This window comes from Oreochromis aureus, linkage group 3 (genome assembly GCF_013358895.1).
Source record: "Oreochromis aureus strain Israel breed Guangdong linkage group 3, ZZ_aureus, whole genome shotgun sequence".
NCBI lineage: Eukaryota > Metazoa > Chordata > Actinopteri > Cichliformes > Cichlidae > Oreochromis > Oreochromis aureus.
In genome coordinates, this window is record NC_052944.1 from 24,158,110 (window position 1) to 24,171,710 (window position 13,601).

The 13,601-nt window shown below is 40.7% G+C and overlaps 1 non-coding gene across 1 annotated transcript; it reads left to right on the plus strand.

Moving 5' to 3' along the window:
- Nucleotides 1-10,087: 10,087 nt before the first annotated feature.
- trnai-aau lies at nt 10,088-10,161 on the plus strand. The gene has a single exon. It is a non-coding gene; the product is annotated as a tRNA-Ile (tRNA).
- The last annotated feature ends 3,440 nt before the right edge of the window (nt 10,162-13,601 follow it).

The following is a 13,601-nucleotide window of genomic DNA, read 5'->3' on the forward strand; positions in this document are numbered from 1 at the left end:
AGCTCAGTTGTGGTATCTGCATGTCTCAAAACCACAAAAACATCAAAATCATCACAAAGTGCTTTTAGAGGCTGGTATTGAGGCACATGAAAACTCAGCTTCCACAGAATCTCGACTTGCTACAGTTTGCTTACTGCCCAAACCAGATGATGCCATCTTGTCTGCACTTCACCTTTCTCTCTCCCAGCTCGACAAAAAGGACACTTATGTCAGAATGCTGTTTATTGACTCAGCACTCAACACAGTCATTCCCCAGAAGATCTCTAAATGTTCAGAAGATTAAAGAGATGGTTGTTAACTTCAGGAAGAGCTCAACGTCCCACACCCCACTGCACATGAAACGATCTGCTGTTGAGATGGTCAACAGTGTGAAGTTCCTGGGTGTGCACATATCAGATGACCTCTTCTGGAACCTGAACACCACCATCATGAAGAAAGCCCAACAACGTCTTCAGTTTCTTAGGAAGCTGAAGAAGGCCAGTCTCCCTCCTCCCATGCTCACATTATTTCACCAGGGAACCATTGAGAGTGTCCTCTGCTGCTACATCACTATCTGGGACGGGAACTGCACTTTTGCTGAAAAGTAGTCTCTGCAGTGGATAGTGAGGACAGCAGAGAGGATCATTGGAGATCCTCTCCCACTCATCTCCCACCTCTATGACAAACACATCATGTGATGTGCGATCAGCATAGTGAAGGACACTTTCCACTCCTCACATGCACTGTTCTCCCTCCTTCCATCTGGCGGACGGTTTCGCAGCATCAAAACCATAACAGCCAGACACTGCAAGAGCTTTTCCCCCCAACCAGTCAGAGACCTCAATTCACTACAACCAAAGGACTGATAAACATAAACACTTTTACAAACACTTTACAATACTCACCAAAAGACTCAATAACAACACAAACTTCCACAAATGCACTACAAACTGCACCTTTCTCCAGATCCTCTGGATGTTTTGACGATACTGCACATGATGAGATATTTAGTCTTCATAGTTTTACACTGGTGAACATTCTGAAATTGTTCCACAATTATTTGTTATGGAAATTTTAATGATGATCTCGATTTGAAATGGTTTAATAAACACAATGCAATGTGGAGAAAACGTTCAGATCAAACACCAAACAGTTTTCTGAGGATGGACACTGCCCTGAACTATTTTATACCTTCCCAGAACACTCTCAAACAAAGAACATTCCACAGCATATCATACATCTCTATACCTTCTGTCCCATCCTTAAAACCTTCTCCCTCACGAAGAGAATCATGACCTTGTTTTCTCCTGATAAGCCGGGGGGGGGTGTTGTGTTATAGTTATTTTTTGTTTCAAACAGTGGGATTGCACATGCTGGTGCCACACTATCTGACATCATCCATTTATCAGCTTGGCAACCTCCACCTCGAGCTCTTCTTAAGTACACCAAGTTGCTCCCAAGCCAGGTGATAGATATCATCTGTCTAGCATGTGCTGGGTCTAGGGTATGTCATATTGTTTCACAGGGGTCTGCAGCTACAGTGTACCTATTGCATAGATTTTCCACTGAAGCATAAATCCCAAGTAAACCACCATAGCAGACACCCTTTGCCAATTGGCTGTACATAGAAGTCCCATAAAAGTTATGAACATAATCAGTGACAAAGGTAATGGTGGCAGAGTCCAACCTCGATAAAAAACCTCAAGAGGATAAAGAGCTATACCAACGTTCTGCAGCCAAGACAGACACTGTATTGCTCCTCCTGAATCTGAGGTTCAATTAAGAGATGGACTCTCCCCTCCAGCATCCTGAGTTAGACCTTTCTCAGGAAACAGAGGTGTGCACACTCTCCAGTCTCCCTTCTTGAAAAAGGGGACCACCAACTTGGTCTGCCAATTCAGAGGCACAGAGCCCCACAACATCCAGAGCCTTAATGAATTAATGAGGCCCGTCTGCTGGAGAATTATATTACAATTAAGAGCATTTTTTAAATTTAATTACACCTGTCCTTGTGCTGTATGTTTTCTGTGTCAAGGGGTTTTTCATAAATGGTCATAAGACAAAATCAAGCAACAAAAAACTATTACTCATCAAATAATGACATAATTAGCAGTGGATAAATCTGATATGACAGGATATGATTTCTTTCATTTGTTAACAAGATGCACTAACCTCTCCCCACAACCATACTATTTACATTTTTAATAATCAAAGTTTAAACTAAAAATATTGTAATTCATGAGATTGGGGTTTTTTTTTCCCCAACCTGTGAACTATATAAATAACATACCTCTCATTATTTCAATAAAGAGTGAAAGCAGGTTTCTGTGTGGCAGGTCTTGTTGTAACGTCAAGTGAACTTTTGCAGAGGTTTGTAAAATGGCCCTTCTGACCCCTGAAGAAATGAAGAAATTTTATGTATTGACATTTATTGAAAACGGATATTTATTATTAAACATGTCACTCTTCTGTCTCCATGTAGTGTCCTGGATGCAGATCCACTGTGGTGAGAGAGAATGGATCAGATTTGAATGTCCTCTGTAAAGTGTGCACAGCAGTAAAAGGACGGCCGTTTGAATTCTGCTGGCAGTGTTTGAGGGAATGGAAGGGTCCACGGCCTCGGAATGACCTCTGTGGAAATCATGGCTGCTGCAACCCGTCACTAGAAACACTAATAGAATGCCCAGCTATCACTTTTGAATCTGTGGAGAAGGTCTATGGGTGCCCCTCCATCCATGCCTATCCCACATTTGGTTTGCTGTTGGACTACAGCAAGGAACAATATAAATGTGTTTTGTCCTCGATGTAAACTGGAGTTCTGCTTTTTGTGCCTGAAAAGCTCTGATGAACGTCTAGAAACAAGTGAACCATGCTTCAGTGGTGTGGCCCCCAGACACAACTCTATACCTGTATGGCAGAAGAAATAATGGGGACCACACAACAATATTGAGTCTTTTCTAAAATAATACATCATAATACATTAGATCATATCATTGTCATTGTCTGCTGCTTCTCTAATGTTAGCTCGATGCTGTTTAGTCTTGGTAATATGCATGTCACTAATTTGTTTTACTTGCGTGTTTTTCTGCTCTTTTTGGCTTTTTATTATTAATTTATTTAATAATAATTTAATTTAATTCTAATTTATTAATTTATTTTAGTATAAACTCATGTTTAATCAAAATGTGATATGTAAAACATGCAGTTCATATAAATAAATGATTTCAATTTTGAAAAAAAAAAGTATCCCTGAAGTTAAGTGTGTTAGCATCACACGTTTAATATAAGCCTGTGGAGTTTTCCTTCTTTCTGTCATTATATTGCTTCTCTCAGAGCCTGTAGAGATAAATTTAAACTGTCATGGAAAATGTGATCGTTATATGTGGCCCAGATATACCAATGTTTATCTACATAGAAGTACACTATTAAGTGCTGAACCAGTACAGTAATCATTTTTTGTTGTTGTCGTCAGCCAGAGTAGACTTTGTCCCTTTGTACTGTAAGTTTGGGGAATTCAAGGTGAAAATCTTTATACTGAGTTTATCATATGTACTGCATGATTTTATAATTGGCTAAACTTAGGATACAAAATACTTGAATTTGTGTTTGGTTGAATATTGCTTTGTTGTAACAATGCTTCTTGGTATTTATTCCACTGGAAAGCCTCTTTATTTCCCCTTACATAGTGCCACGTTTGTAATGAAAATGCATTTGTGGGTTGAGCATCAGAGCTCAGAGAAATATCATTACTTTTTGTGGTAGTCTTTGTTCGTTTTTTCAGTTTGATTATATATTTGATCAAATTTGGATTTTTTTAAGGTGCTTTAAGGTGAAAATTCCTTAAAAGACACCTTTTTTCCCAAATTCAAGTTGCAGTATGGAGGCCTTTACGTGTTATACCTGATATATATGAGTTTTTGACTCCCCTTAGAAAGGCAGTCTTCTTGTGGTGTGTGTCTTTTAACTTTAAAGTTAAAAGAAAGCAAACCATGACTCGTAATACAAGTAAGTCATTTGATATACTCTGAACAATATTTCCTGCATTGTGGTTGCTAGCAGAAGAAAAGTGTCACAGAGAATAAGCTAATAGATTTTTACAAAATGGACTCCAGGATAATTTGTAAACCTAAAAGTTCAAATAAAGGTCAAGCATGTAAATGATGTTCATCACAATGCCCATTATTCAGTGTAGAAATGAATCTCCTTATTAAAAGCATGATTTCAAATGCTGTCATTCAGATGAATATTGGAAACTACCTAACACACCCTCATCAGTTTAGTATGTAACCAGAACAATGTTTGTTTAGTTTTTTTTTTTTTTTGTTTGTTTTTTGCTTCACATCCGGCTTGTGCCAAATGATGGCTATGAGTGAATTCATCAGTGCTGTTGTATAACCATATAAAAAATAAGACATTTTAACATCCAGTTTGATTCACATTCAGAACACCACAATGGGAAAAGCAACACAATAAGCCCACAAACTCTCCAAGTAAGATAATCCAACCCAGAGTCTCTGATCTGTAGATCAGGTACTTTCCTCAACTTTGACTACATCATGCAAGGTCCCGAAAGTAGTGCGATAAACCCATAAGTCATAAAAGTAAATAAATAAACCTTGACTCTCAGCAGCACTAACAGGGATTAAGTAAAATAAAAGTGTATAAAATAACCACGACTGCTAATCGGTAGTCACATGACTTCCCATAACTGCTGGGTTGGAATCGAAAGTAATAACGAAAAAAGAAAAAAGAAATCTTACAGGCGTTCCCTGGTGTGTGAGGGCAGTTTCGGTGTTCACTGTTCATTCAAACAGGTGAAAGGATAACAGGTGAAATCCAAATAAACCGATTGGCAACAATCCTGGGAAAACTGAAAGGACAGGGGAAGGAAAAGGGAAAAGGGAGGGACTGTCCATCTGCTGACTGAGAAATACGCGAGGGTGAGGCAGATGGGGATGTGCAGTGAAGAAAGAACTTGGCAGAATGACAAAGCCTGGTGGAGCATTAGCAGATCACCACAACACCCATGCCAGCAAACAGGAGACTGTGAATGGAAAAACCCAAAACAAGAATAACAAGTCTTTGAATGAAGATAACAGAACCAAAATAACAGGACAGTGGCGAGATGAGAAGATTCAACAGAGAGATATGACCTTCACATTTGTCTCAAGATTATGTGGTTTTGCCTTGGAAACAAAAGTCTCATGTGTGCAGCAGAGTATGTTGTTGCAAAGAGCAAAATCTTCTAAATTCACATTTTGGTCTGTATATTTGTGCAGGTAATGATTGGCTTTACCCTAACATAAGGCATGCACCGATTACACAGTTTGAGCAGTTAAAGCAAGCACAGTATTTTTAAGAGTGTCCCACAGATTTTCATTAATATGGAAAAGTACTGTGAGCTTCAGCATATAATCTTTGATCAAAAGCTGAACGATGAGTTGACTACACTCAAATGACTTCTGAAATTCTGAAGGCAAAAGGGGGTTCAATCCTGTACTAGCAAGGTGTACCTCATAAAGTGTCTGGTGAGTGTATGTGTCTTCCTCCAGAGCAGTTCCCATATCATTTGGTGCTCAGCCCCACCTTGTGGCCGTAGGAAAGTACTATTTTAGGTACTTTTAGGTACTCTGTGAATTATACATGTATTTGAAACTGCAGTTTATCATATATTTGTGATTAATGGTCCTTTATTTGAAAAAAGACTGATTCACATACCAATGTGATATGTGAAATGCTACTTTTAAACAAACTGATACTGATAAAGAACCCATCAATACTTTGGAGTACAATTAAATAAGCTTTAGTTGATAAAACTGCTGGAGGTGTAGTTTTTTTTGCACTGTGTTTAAATTTACTTTCGTGTAATCATACATATTACCTACAGGCTGGAGGACTAAATAACTTAATGAAAGTCTTAAAAGAAAAACCCCAAAAGGATTATAACCCAGACTTCAGGTCAGTGTTGTTTGTTGTGCTTTCCAGTTACCATTTTGGTAAGGACATACAAGCAACAGCTCAGAGTAACAGTTCATAAACACTTCAAAGCTACAGTTTTAATTGGAGATAAAGTATCAGAATTTCAGGAGCGTACATTCCAGTTCTCATCTATATATATATTCCCCCAGTTCTACAAGCTGTTCATTCTCGTTCATGTGCCCCACCCTCCCTTCCCTTTTCAATTCTTTAACTTCTATTTAGTACATGGGGAACTACCAGGCCTGGGAGACGCTGCCATCCCCTTCGAGGCCTTCCCCAAACCGCAGCTCAATTCATGTCCAAACCATTTACCTTCATCTACTAAAACACTGTCAAACCTAAAGTGAGGACGTGGGCCCAGCTAGTGAAACTCGCTTTCAGAATAATTTAGAAAATCTAAAGTGCACTATAACTGAACATCCTTGCTAAAGTTTCCTGCTGAAAAGAGTAGAGGGAAACACTGCACAGAAAAACACTGTATATAATTTTAATTTTAACTTAAAAAAAATAAGCAATATCATTTACCACAATAGGTTACAGTGATGAGGCGAAAAACATGAGGGAACAACAACAAAAATCCTTCACTGAGAGGATGGTTTGACCCTGGTCTTTCAAGCATCTCCTCCTCTTCACTCTGTTCTTTATAGAACCTTCTATTGATAATAGAAGCTGGGCCAATGGCATGCCCAATGCTAACGTTTTACTAAGAGATCAGTTTGTTGAACAAGTCTTAGACAGTACATTACGGCGTGAGTTAAAGCAACTAGTACGAAGGCAGCCAAATCTGACATTGCTGGAGATCGAGCAGAAGCCAGGGGAGGTTGCAGTGACGTGCCCATGAGCTCCGCCGGCAGCCAGCTGTGCCAGAGTGACTGAGCCCCAGGCCGAGAGGCCGAGGGCACCCCACCCCCGAAGGGGCCCGAGCGAGCTCCAGGCTCCAGGCCCCGACAAGCAGCCACCAGGAGTGAGCTGGTGCGTACCTGGACGCCCATCCTCGGACACAAAGAACCACAGGAGCAACTTAATCAGCTCACTCAAAGCATTGCTCAATTGCAGGCCCCCCATCGAACGACTCGTTCAGGACGGAGCGATTCCATTATATGCAGACGTTGTCAGCAACCTGGGCATTTTGCTCGGGACTGTGATGGGGAACGTGTTCCTCGCTCCCGGCCTCCTTCGCAGGCACCTCCGCATAATCACAGGCACTCTCCTTTAAATACGGCTTCGGAAAACTAGCGCCCCCCGTATTGCCGAGCCACAGTTAGGGTGGGGCGTCTATTGGCTCAAGGGTTGTTTCTAATGGTCCAGAGGCAGTCTCCAAATTAGTTTCATCCAGTCCGCATATAGATGTGGATATGGGCGGTATAAAAGTACCGTGTTTGGTTGATACGGGGTCCATGGTAAAAGCTTTTTCCACCAGCATTTTGAATCCTGGGGTCAAGAGTGTCTCCAAGCTTGTCATTGGTTGCAGCTTAAAGCGGCTAATGGTTTGTCTATTCCCTACCATGGCTATATAGAGCTAGGTGTGGAGCTCTGTGGTAAATTTATTCCACAGTGTGGCGTTGCTGGGTTTTGTCAAATTGTGAAGAGTTCTAATTCTTCCCCACCTCGTGCTGCCACACTAGGAAAGAAAAAAACAAATAAACATAAATAAATAGCATCAGCTGTCTTCATTCATTAGCACATGCTAACATCACTGTTCCTCAGCCTTTTTAAGTCCAGAGCCCGCTTCCAGATATTAGCTACCTATTTTAATTTGTTAGCCTTTTTGTCTCTTGTGTTTGGTTTTACATCCCTTGTCAATTAGGTTCAACTGTCCTCTCAGGTGTCTCCTGTTTGCCTTCATCACCTTGAGTATTTATTCCTTCAGTTTGTCTCAGTTCTTTGTTGGGTCCTTTTTCATTCTCTCTCTGTGTGTGTCTCAGCTCTGTTTCCCTGGGTTTAGGATTCCTGGCTAGCCTGTGTTTTCTATTGTTTTGGGAGTTTAGCATTAAAGCTGCCTTTTGAGTTTATTCCCTGTGTCTAGAGATGGCTTTATGAAACAATAAAACATTTAAAGCATTGCTGGAATTGGGTTTCAGTTTGTTTTGACACCTCAATACATCTCCTAGTGACATCTGTTGGCCAGTTTGGCACTCACTACATGTTGATGACGCTGTTCTTTAAATCAGTGAAGCAGCAAGCCCTGCACAACAACACAACCGATACTTCTCCAAAAGCTGATTCTGTTCATCTGGACGTACCGTTTTGTGGGAGAAACGTTTCGTCACTCATCCAAGTGACTTCTTCAGTCTCAGCTGACTGCAGGTTTCCCCAATCTTATAAACAGTACATTTGCATAATGACTGAAACCAGCCCACTGAAGGAACAATGGGCTGGGAGGTCAGTTCCTTAATCATAATTATGCAAATTCTCATGACCATTGATCAACAACCACTGACCAAAACCCACTGATCAAAGCCCACTGATCAATGGCCATGAGTACCATTCACAGAGAGTTGGGGAATGGCTGCAATCACAGCATTGTAAGATGGCGAAAGATGTACCCTTAGGCCCCCTCCTCGATTCAGAGATGGTCTTTCCCTTTTCACGTAAATGGCCTCCTTGACTCCGCGCTCAAACCAGCGTTCCTCCCTGTCCAAGATGTGTACATCCTCATCATTGAAAGAGTGTCCACTGGCCTGTAGGTGTAAATAGACTGCAGAGTCCTGGCCTGACGAGGTAGCTCTTCTGTGTTGTGCCATCCGCTTCGCCAGAGGTAGTTTGGTTTCCCCGATGTATAAATCCTGGCAATCCTCCTGGCACTTAACAGCGTACACTATGTTACTCTGTTTGTGTCGGGGGAACTGATCCTTGGGGTGGACCAATTTTTGGCGCAGCGTGTTTTGGGGTTTAAAAGCCACAGAGACCCGGTGTTTAGAAAAAATGCGTCTCAACTGCTCCGATACTCCTGACACATATGGGATCACTACAGGTTTTCGCCTGGGCAGCGGTTGTCCTTCTCTCCTGGATCAGCTGGAGCTTTCTTTAGGTGCCTTTCCCGCTTTGACAAAAGTCCAGCTGGGATAACCACATTTACTCAGGGCCTTTCACCATCTTACAATGCTGTGATTGCAGCCATTCCCCCCTGGACTTGTAGAGTCCAGGGGGTCCTCTAAATCCTATCACCACTGGGATTCTGTCTGCTATGATAAGTCATGAGTGTCTAAGAGCAAAATAGCTTAATTTCTGTATCTCTATAAATCACGTTTAATAATTCTCTCCTTTTTGCCAATGGACGGATGATAGGATATTGACAGTCAGACCCAGATGATCAAATTGTTTCACTAACTCATCTAAACTAAGCATTTTGTAGAGGGTAAGGCAGCCGTGCCAGTTGTTTGACTTGAAACGGCAACTTTAATGTCATTTTGAATTCATTCTCAAAATGTATGTGGCACTATGATAAAGATGAATACATGAAAATAGTAGCTCCCCCATTTTATTTTTATGCTTAAAATCACTTTTTTTTTGAAAGACTACTGTTAATGTCTATTTTGCTGTGATATAAGTTTCGCCAGTAGAGGGCACTCGGTGTGTTATGCACACATGGCACCTCGCTAAAAGAAGTGCAGTCAGTACATGATGAGACAGTGTACAGCTCCGGACTGCTCCTGTTAATCTGCTGTTTCTTTGTTTTTGCAGTTTCTGCAAAAATAAATATGTTGCACGGGACATGAGTTGGCTCATCATTTTCTACAGTGTAACGTACAATTCTTTTATTTATTTATTGCATGCCTAATAACCTGTTGTGCAAACTTGTTTTTAGGATTTGTGATTCTGTCCAGTGTTCCCCTCTGTACCTTGGTTACTTCTCAGCTAACTTTAAAGGCAGAGTGAAGGTGGTGGACACAAACGTGACTGAAAATACAAAAAATTTAAAATATACCACCTGTTTTGAAAACTTAATCACAAGGCTGAATATGAAATTGCACTAAATGCTTAAAGTTTCATAAAAATGTATTAGAAACACACCAAGCATGTAAAATATGGCAGTATCAGTACACAGTATTCATACAAATGAATAGTAACTATAGTTACTATAGTAACTGTATAGAATAGTAACATGGCCTGCTTTGTTCAGTAACATGGCCGGTTAGCTCAGTTGGTTAGAGCGTGGTGCTAATAACGCCAAGGTCGCGGGTTCGATCCCCGTACGGGCCAGTTGCTACTTTTGGGCAGCTGGATAGTGTAGTAGTAAGACTTCACACCTTTGTAGCGGGAGTCACAAGTTACATTCCAGTAAGGGTCGTGGCTAGACCACTCATGCTAAAAACCAAGCCCTGGAATGGCAAAAGCCATGTCTGCAGCCTGTCCGCAGCTCGGACACAAGCATTTCACTACATGTTGTACTCTGTATAATTATGTATGTGACAAATAAACAGTGAAACTGGGAGCTGAAAATGAGGTTTTGAGCTAATGTGTGTTCCGGCCGAATCTACCGGCGGGCAGAATGGAAATGAAACTCAATTAGAAAACCAAATTTATGCCATTTATCTGTATAAGGACATATCTATCATATCATAACTATATTCATTTTTAAAGGCATGTTTCACAATAAGCCACAGACCTTCAGAAAGCCTATGCAGTGGTAGGGGCTTCAGGTTGTTAGGTTTTGCAAAGAGGCCACTGAGTGGTGCTCCATCCCTGGAGTGCGTGGGCTGACTTCATGGCTGCAAGGGTCACAAGGTCATGATGAATTGGTTAAAGTTGAGCCAGGTGCTTCAGCGCCTCCCCCTCGCAGCGCATGCAGTGGTAGCCCATTGTAGCAGTGATATCAAAGCAGCCCTGGCTGAGGTAAAAGTCCACAGATGGTTTTTTCCAGTCCAGGACGGTGAAGTTGAGCTGGTGGCAACCAGCAGCCAGACCCAGCTACAGGAGAGCAAAACCAAGAAGAAATGACTGCTGAGTTGAGATGTAGCATGGAGGCTGCTTCTGTATGCTACCTCTGAGACACTGTTTAGTACTTTTTGCTCATAAATATTGAAAATCGTAAAATCTTCAAGGTTTATCTTCTACATCATTCGCATGTTTCACTCACCTGTGCCACCTTGCTTATTAGTGCTTTACCAACGCTTTTACTGCCTTACTTTCAGTTAATGTATTTTGTTTTGCACTATGCATATTTTATATGCCATTAGGTCATTTATTGTGAAAATTCTCATGTAGGAACTATTGTACTGCATGCTGGTTCCACTGGTGCACCTGAGGGAGATGCACGCCCATGTTGATGTGTGAGCATGGCAAGTTGAAGCAAGAGAAGCCAATTTAATTCAGAGAAAGTTGTTTCTTAAAAGTATCTGTAAAGTGCTCATTTCTGCCTCAAAGCATGGGTCAGCCAGCGAGGTATGTTTGTATGTTATGTAGATCATTTTATGTCTTTATTTCACTCGTCTTACTATTTCATTGAATTTTATGTTATGTTTTAGTTCGACGGTGGTGTAGTTTGTGATCAGTGTGAAGCTGTAACAACCCCAAGACCTTACAACTAACATTAAAGCCAACTTCATGCCATCAGTAAAAGAGCTCTTTATTGACTTTAAGAAGAGGTAGAAGTGATAAACGCCTTTCCCTGAAAGACAGATCATGTGCATTGCTTGACATCTTTTGTAAATACAGATACACAGTGATGATGAGACATCTTCTCAGAGGCTGTACTGTACCTCTGAACTCAGGCATCACATACAAGTCCTCCATATAAATGGCTCTGCCTGACCAGGAGCTGTAAGCATAGAAATAAAGTACATAGACGATCTTTGTGTGCCCTGAAAGAAGAAAAAAAACAGTCTGAGTGATCTTACAGTTTACAGTTAACAGTTTCAGTATTCATGAAAATTGTAAATTTGTTTTGTTGTTCGTTCCCACTGAGTTAATGACTCTGAACATTTAGCACAATGATTATTTTTTTGATTATTATTTTTAAACTTTATAAATGAAACCTCACATTTCCCAGTTTCACCAAATACAAGGATACCGATGGTGACATCGTCATGCACGAAAGAGGGATTGTGTTGTAGCACAAGACACAATAAGACAGCTGATTAAGTTGTTTCACTAACTCATTTACACCAGGCATTTTGTAGAGTATATAGCAGCCGTGGAGCAGTGGTTTGACTTGAAACTTTGTTTTTTCTAAAAATAGTATTTTGACTATTTTTCTGAAAAAGCATTTCAAATTTAATTTCGAAATTTTGACTTTATTCTAAAACTGAAAAATAATGATTACAAATTTATTTAGTTTATTTTAATGTGAACCCAGAGCTGAAGTAGTAATCTGGCACACCGGGATCATAAAAGGGCCCCCCGAACGCAGAGAGCTGCCCATTCGTTCATTTTCATTACCGACATTGTACTGTCCAATCAAATGTCTTTACGCAACCAGGACCTCCCCTACCTTCCTGTGCACTCGTAAACCTTGTAGAACAGAATTTAGTGTGGAAAAGTGTTGAAAAGGTGAAACTGAAATGCTGAAACCAAAAGTTAAAAATGAACTCAAAGTAGATGTACCATAAATCTTAAGTAAAAACACTTCCAACTGGGGGCGTGCCTCCAAAACTATTGGCTAGACAACTGAACATATCTCTTTCTGCACTATTGTTTTCTGGCCCTTTAGTAGTTGATAAACAAACCAAGTTAAGTTTCAAGTTTCACCATAAAGAATTCTCTAAAAATTCTCAGTCAGATTAGAAAGGCCTGTCATATTCCTAATGTCTCTGTATTTGGTAACATCTGTCAGAACCTCATATTTGACCCAGGACAGTTGGATGAGGTGTTTCCAATCTGGAAGGAGATAGGCATTGTCAATTTCTCAGATCTTTACTCTCAGGGTAAGTTCCCACTGTTTTCTCAACTCCACAGCAACTTTAGTCTTCCAAATTCAATTTTTTTTCTGTTATCTTCAAATCAGGCATTATATTAAGGAGGATTTCTCACCATTAGAATCTAAATCTTGTTCTCATCCCATTTATGAAAACCAAAAATCATCTCCAGATTCCTTTGTGAACTGTTTTAGCACTTCAGTCTCTTCATCCTCAATAAGGGAAACCGGGGCAGGGGACTTGGGTTCAGTAGTATTAGAAGAGCCTTAAGAAGAAACTACATCACGAGTCCACTCCTGCTCTGTTAATACTTGATACATGTTGACACAATTCAAGGCCATGCATAGGCTCCACTACTCTAAAGTTAAGCTAAATTGCATATTTTCTTTTCCTTTGTATGTGACAGATGCTGATCGGCTGAGGGGTCTCTTACCCACCTATTCTGGTTATGAAACCACTTTGACTGTATTCTGGTCTGCAGTCTTTCAGTGGTTTTCTAGATCATATTCCAGTAACATTGCTCCTAATCAAAACCTGGCAATATTTGGATGCTCCTCAGAGTCACGTCAGCTGCCCCTCTATCTCCAGATGGCTGTGCACCTTGGGATGGCGGTGGCAAAGAAACTCATCCTACTGACTTGGAAGTCAGCTACCCAACCAAATTTGGAGTACTGGCTCAACAAGATGCTGTCTGTTCTACAACTGGAAAAGCGCAGACTAAATAAACTTGGCATTCAAAACAAATTTGGGAGGATGTGGGGGCCTTTTTTTGGCCCAGTGTAACAT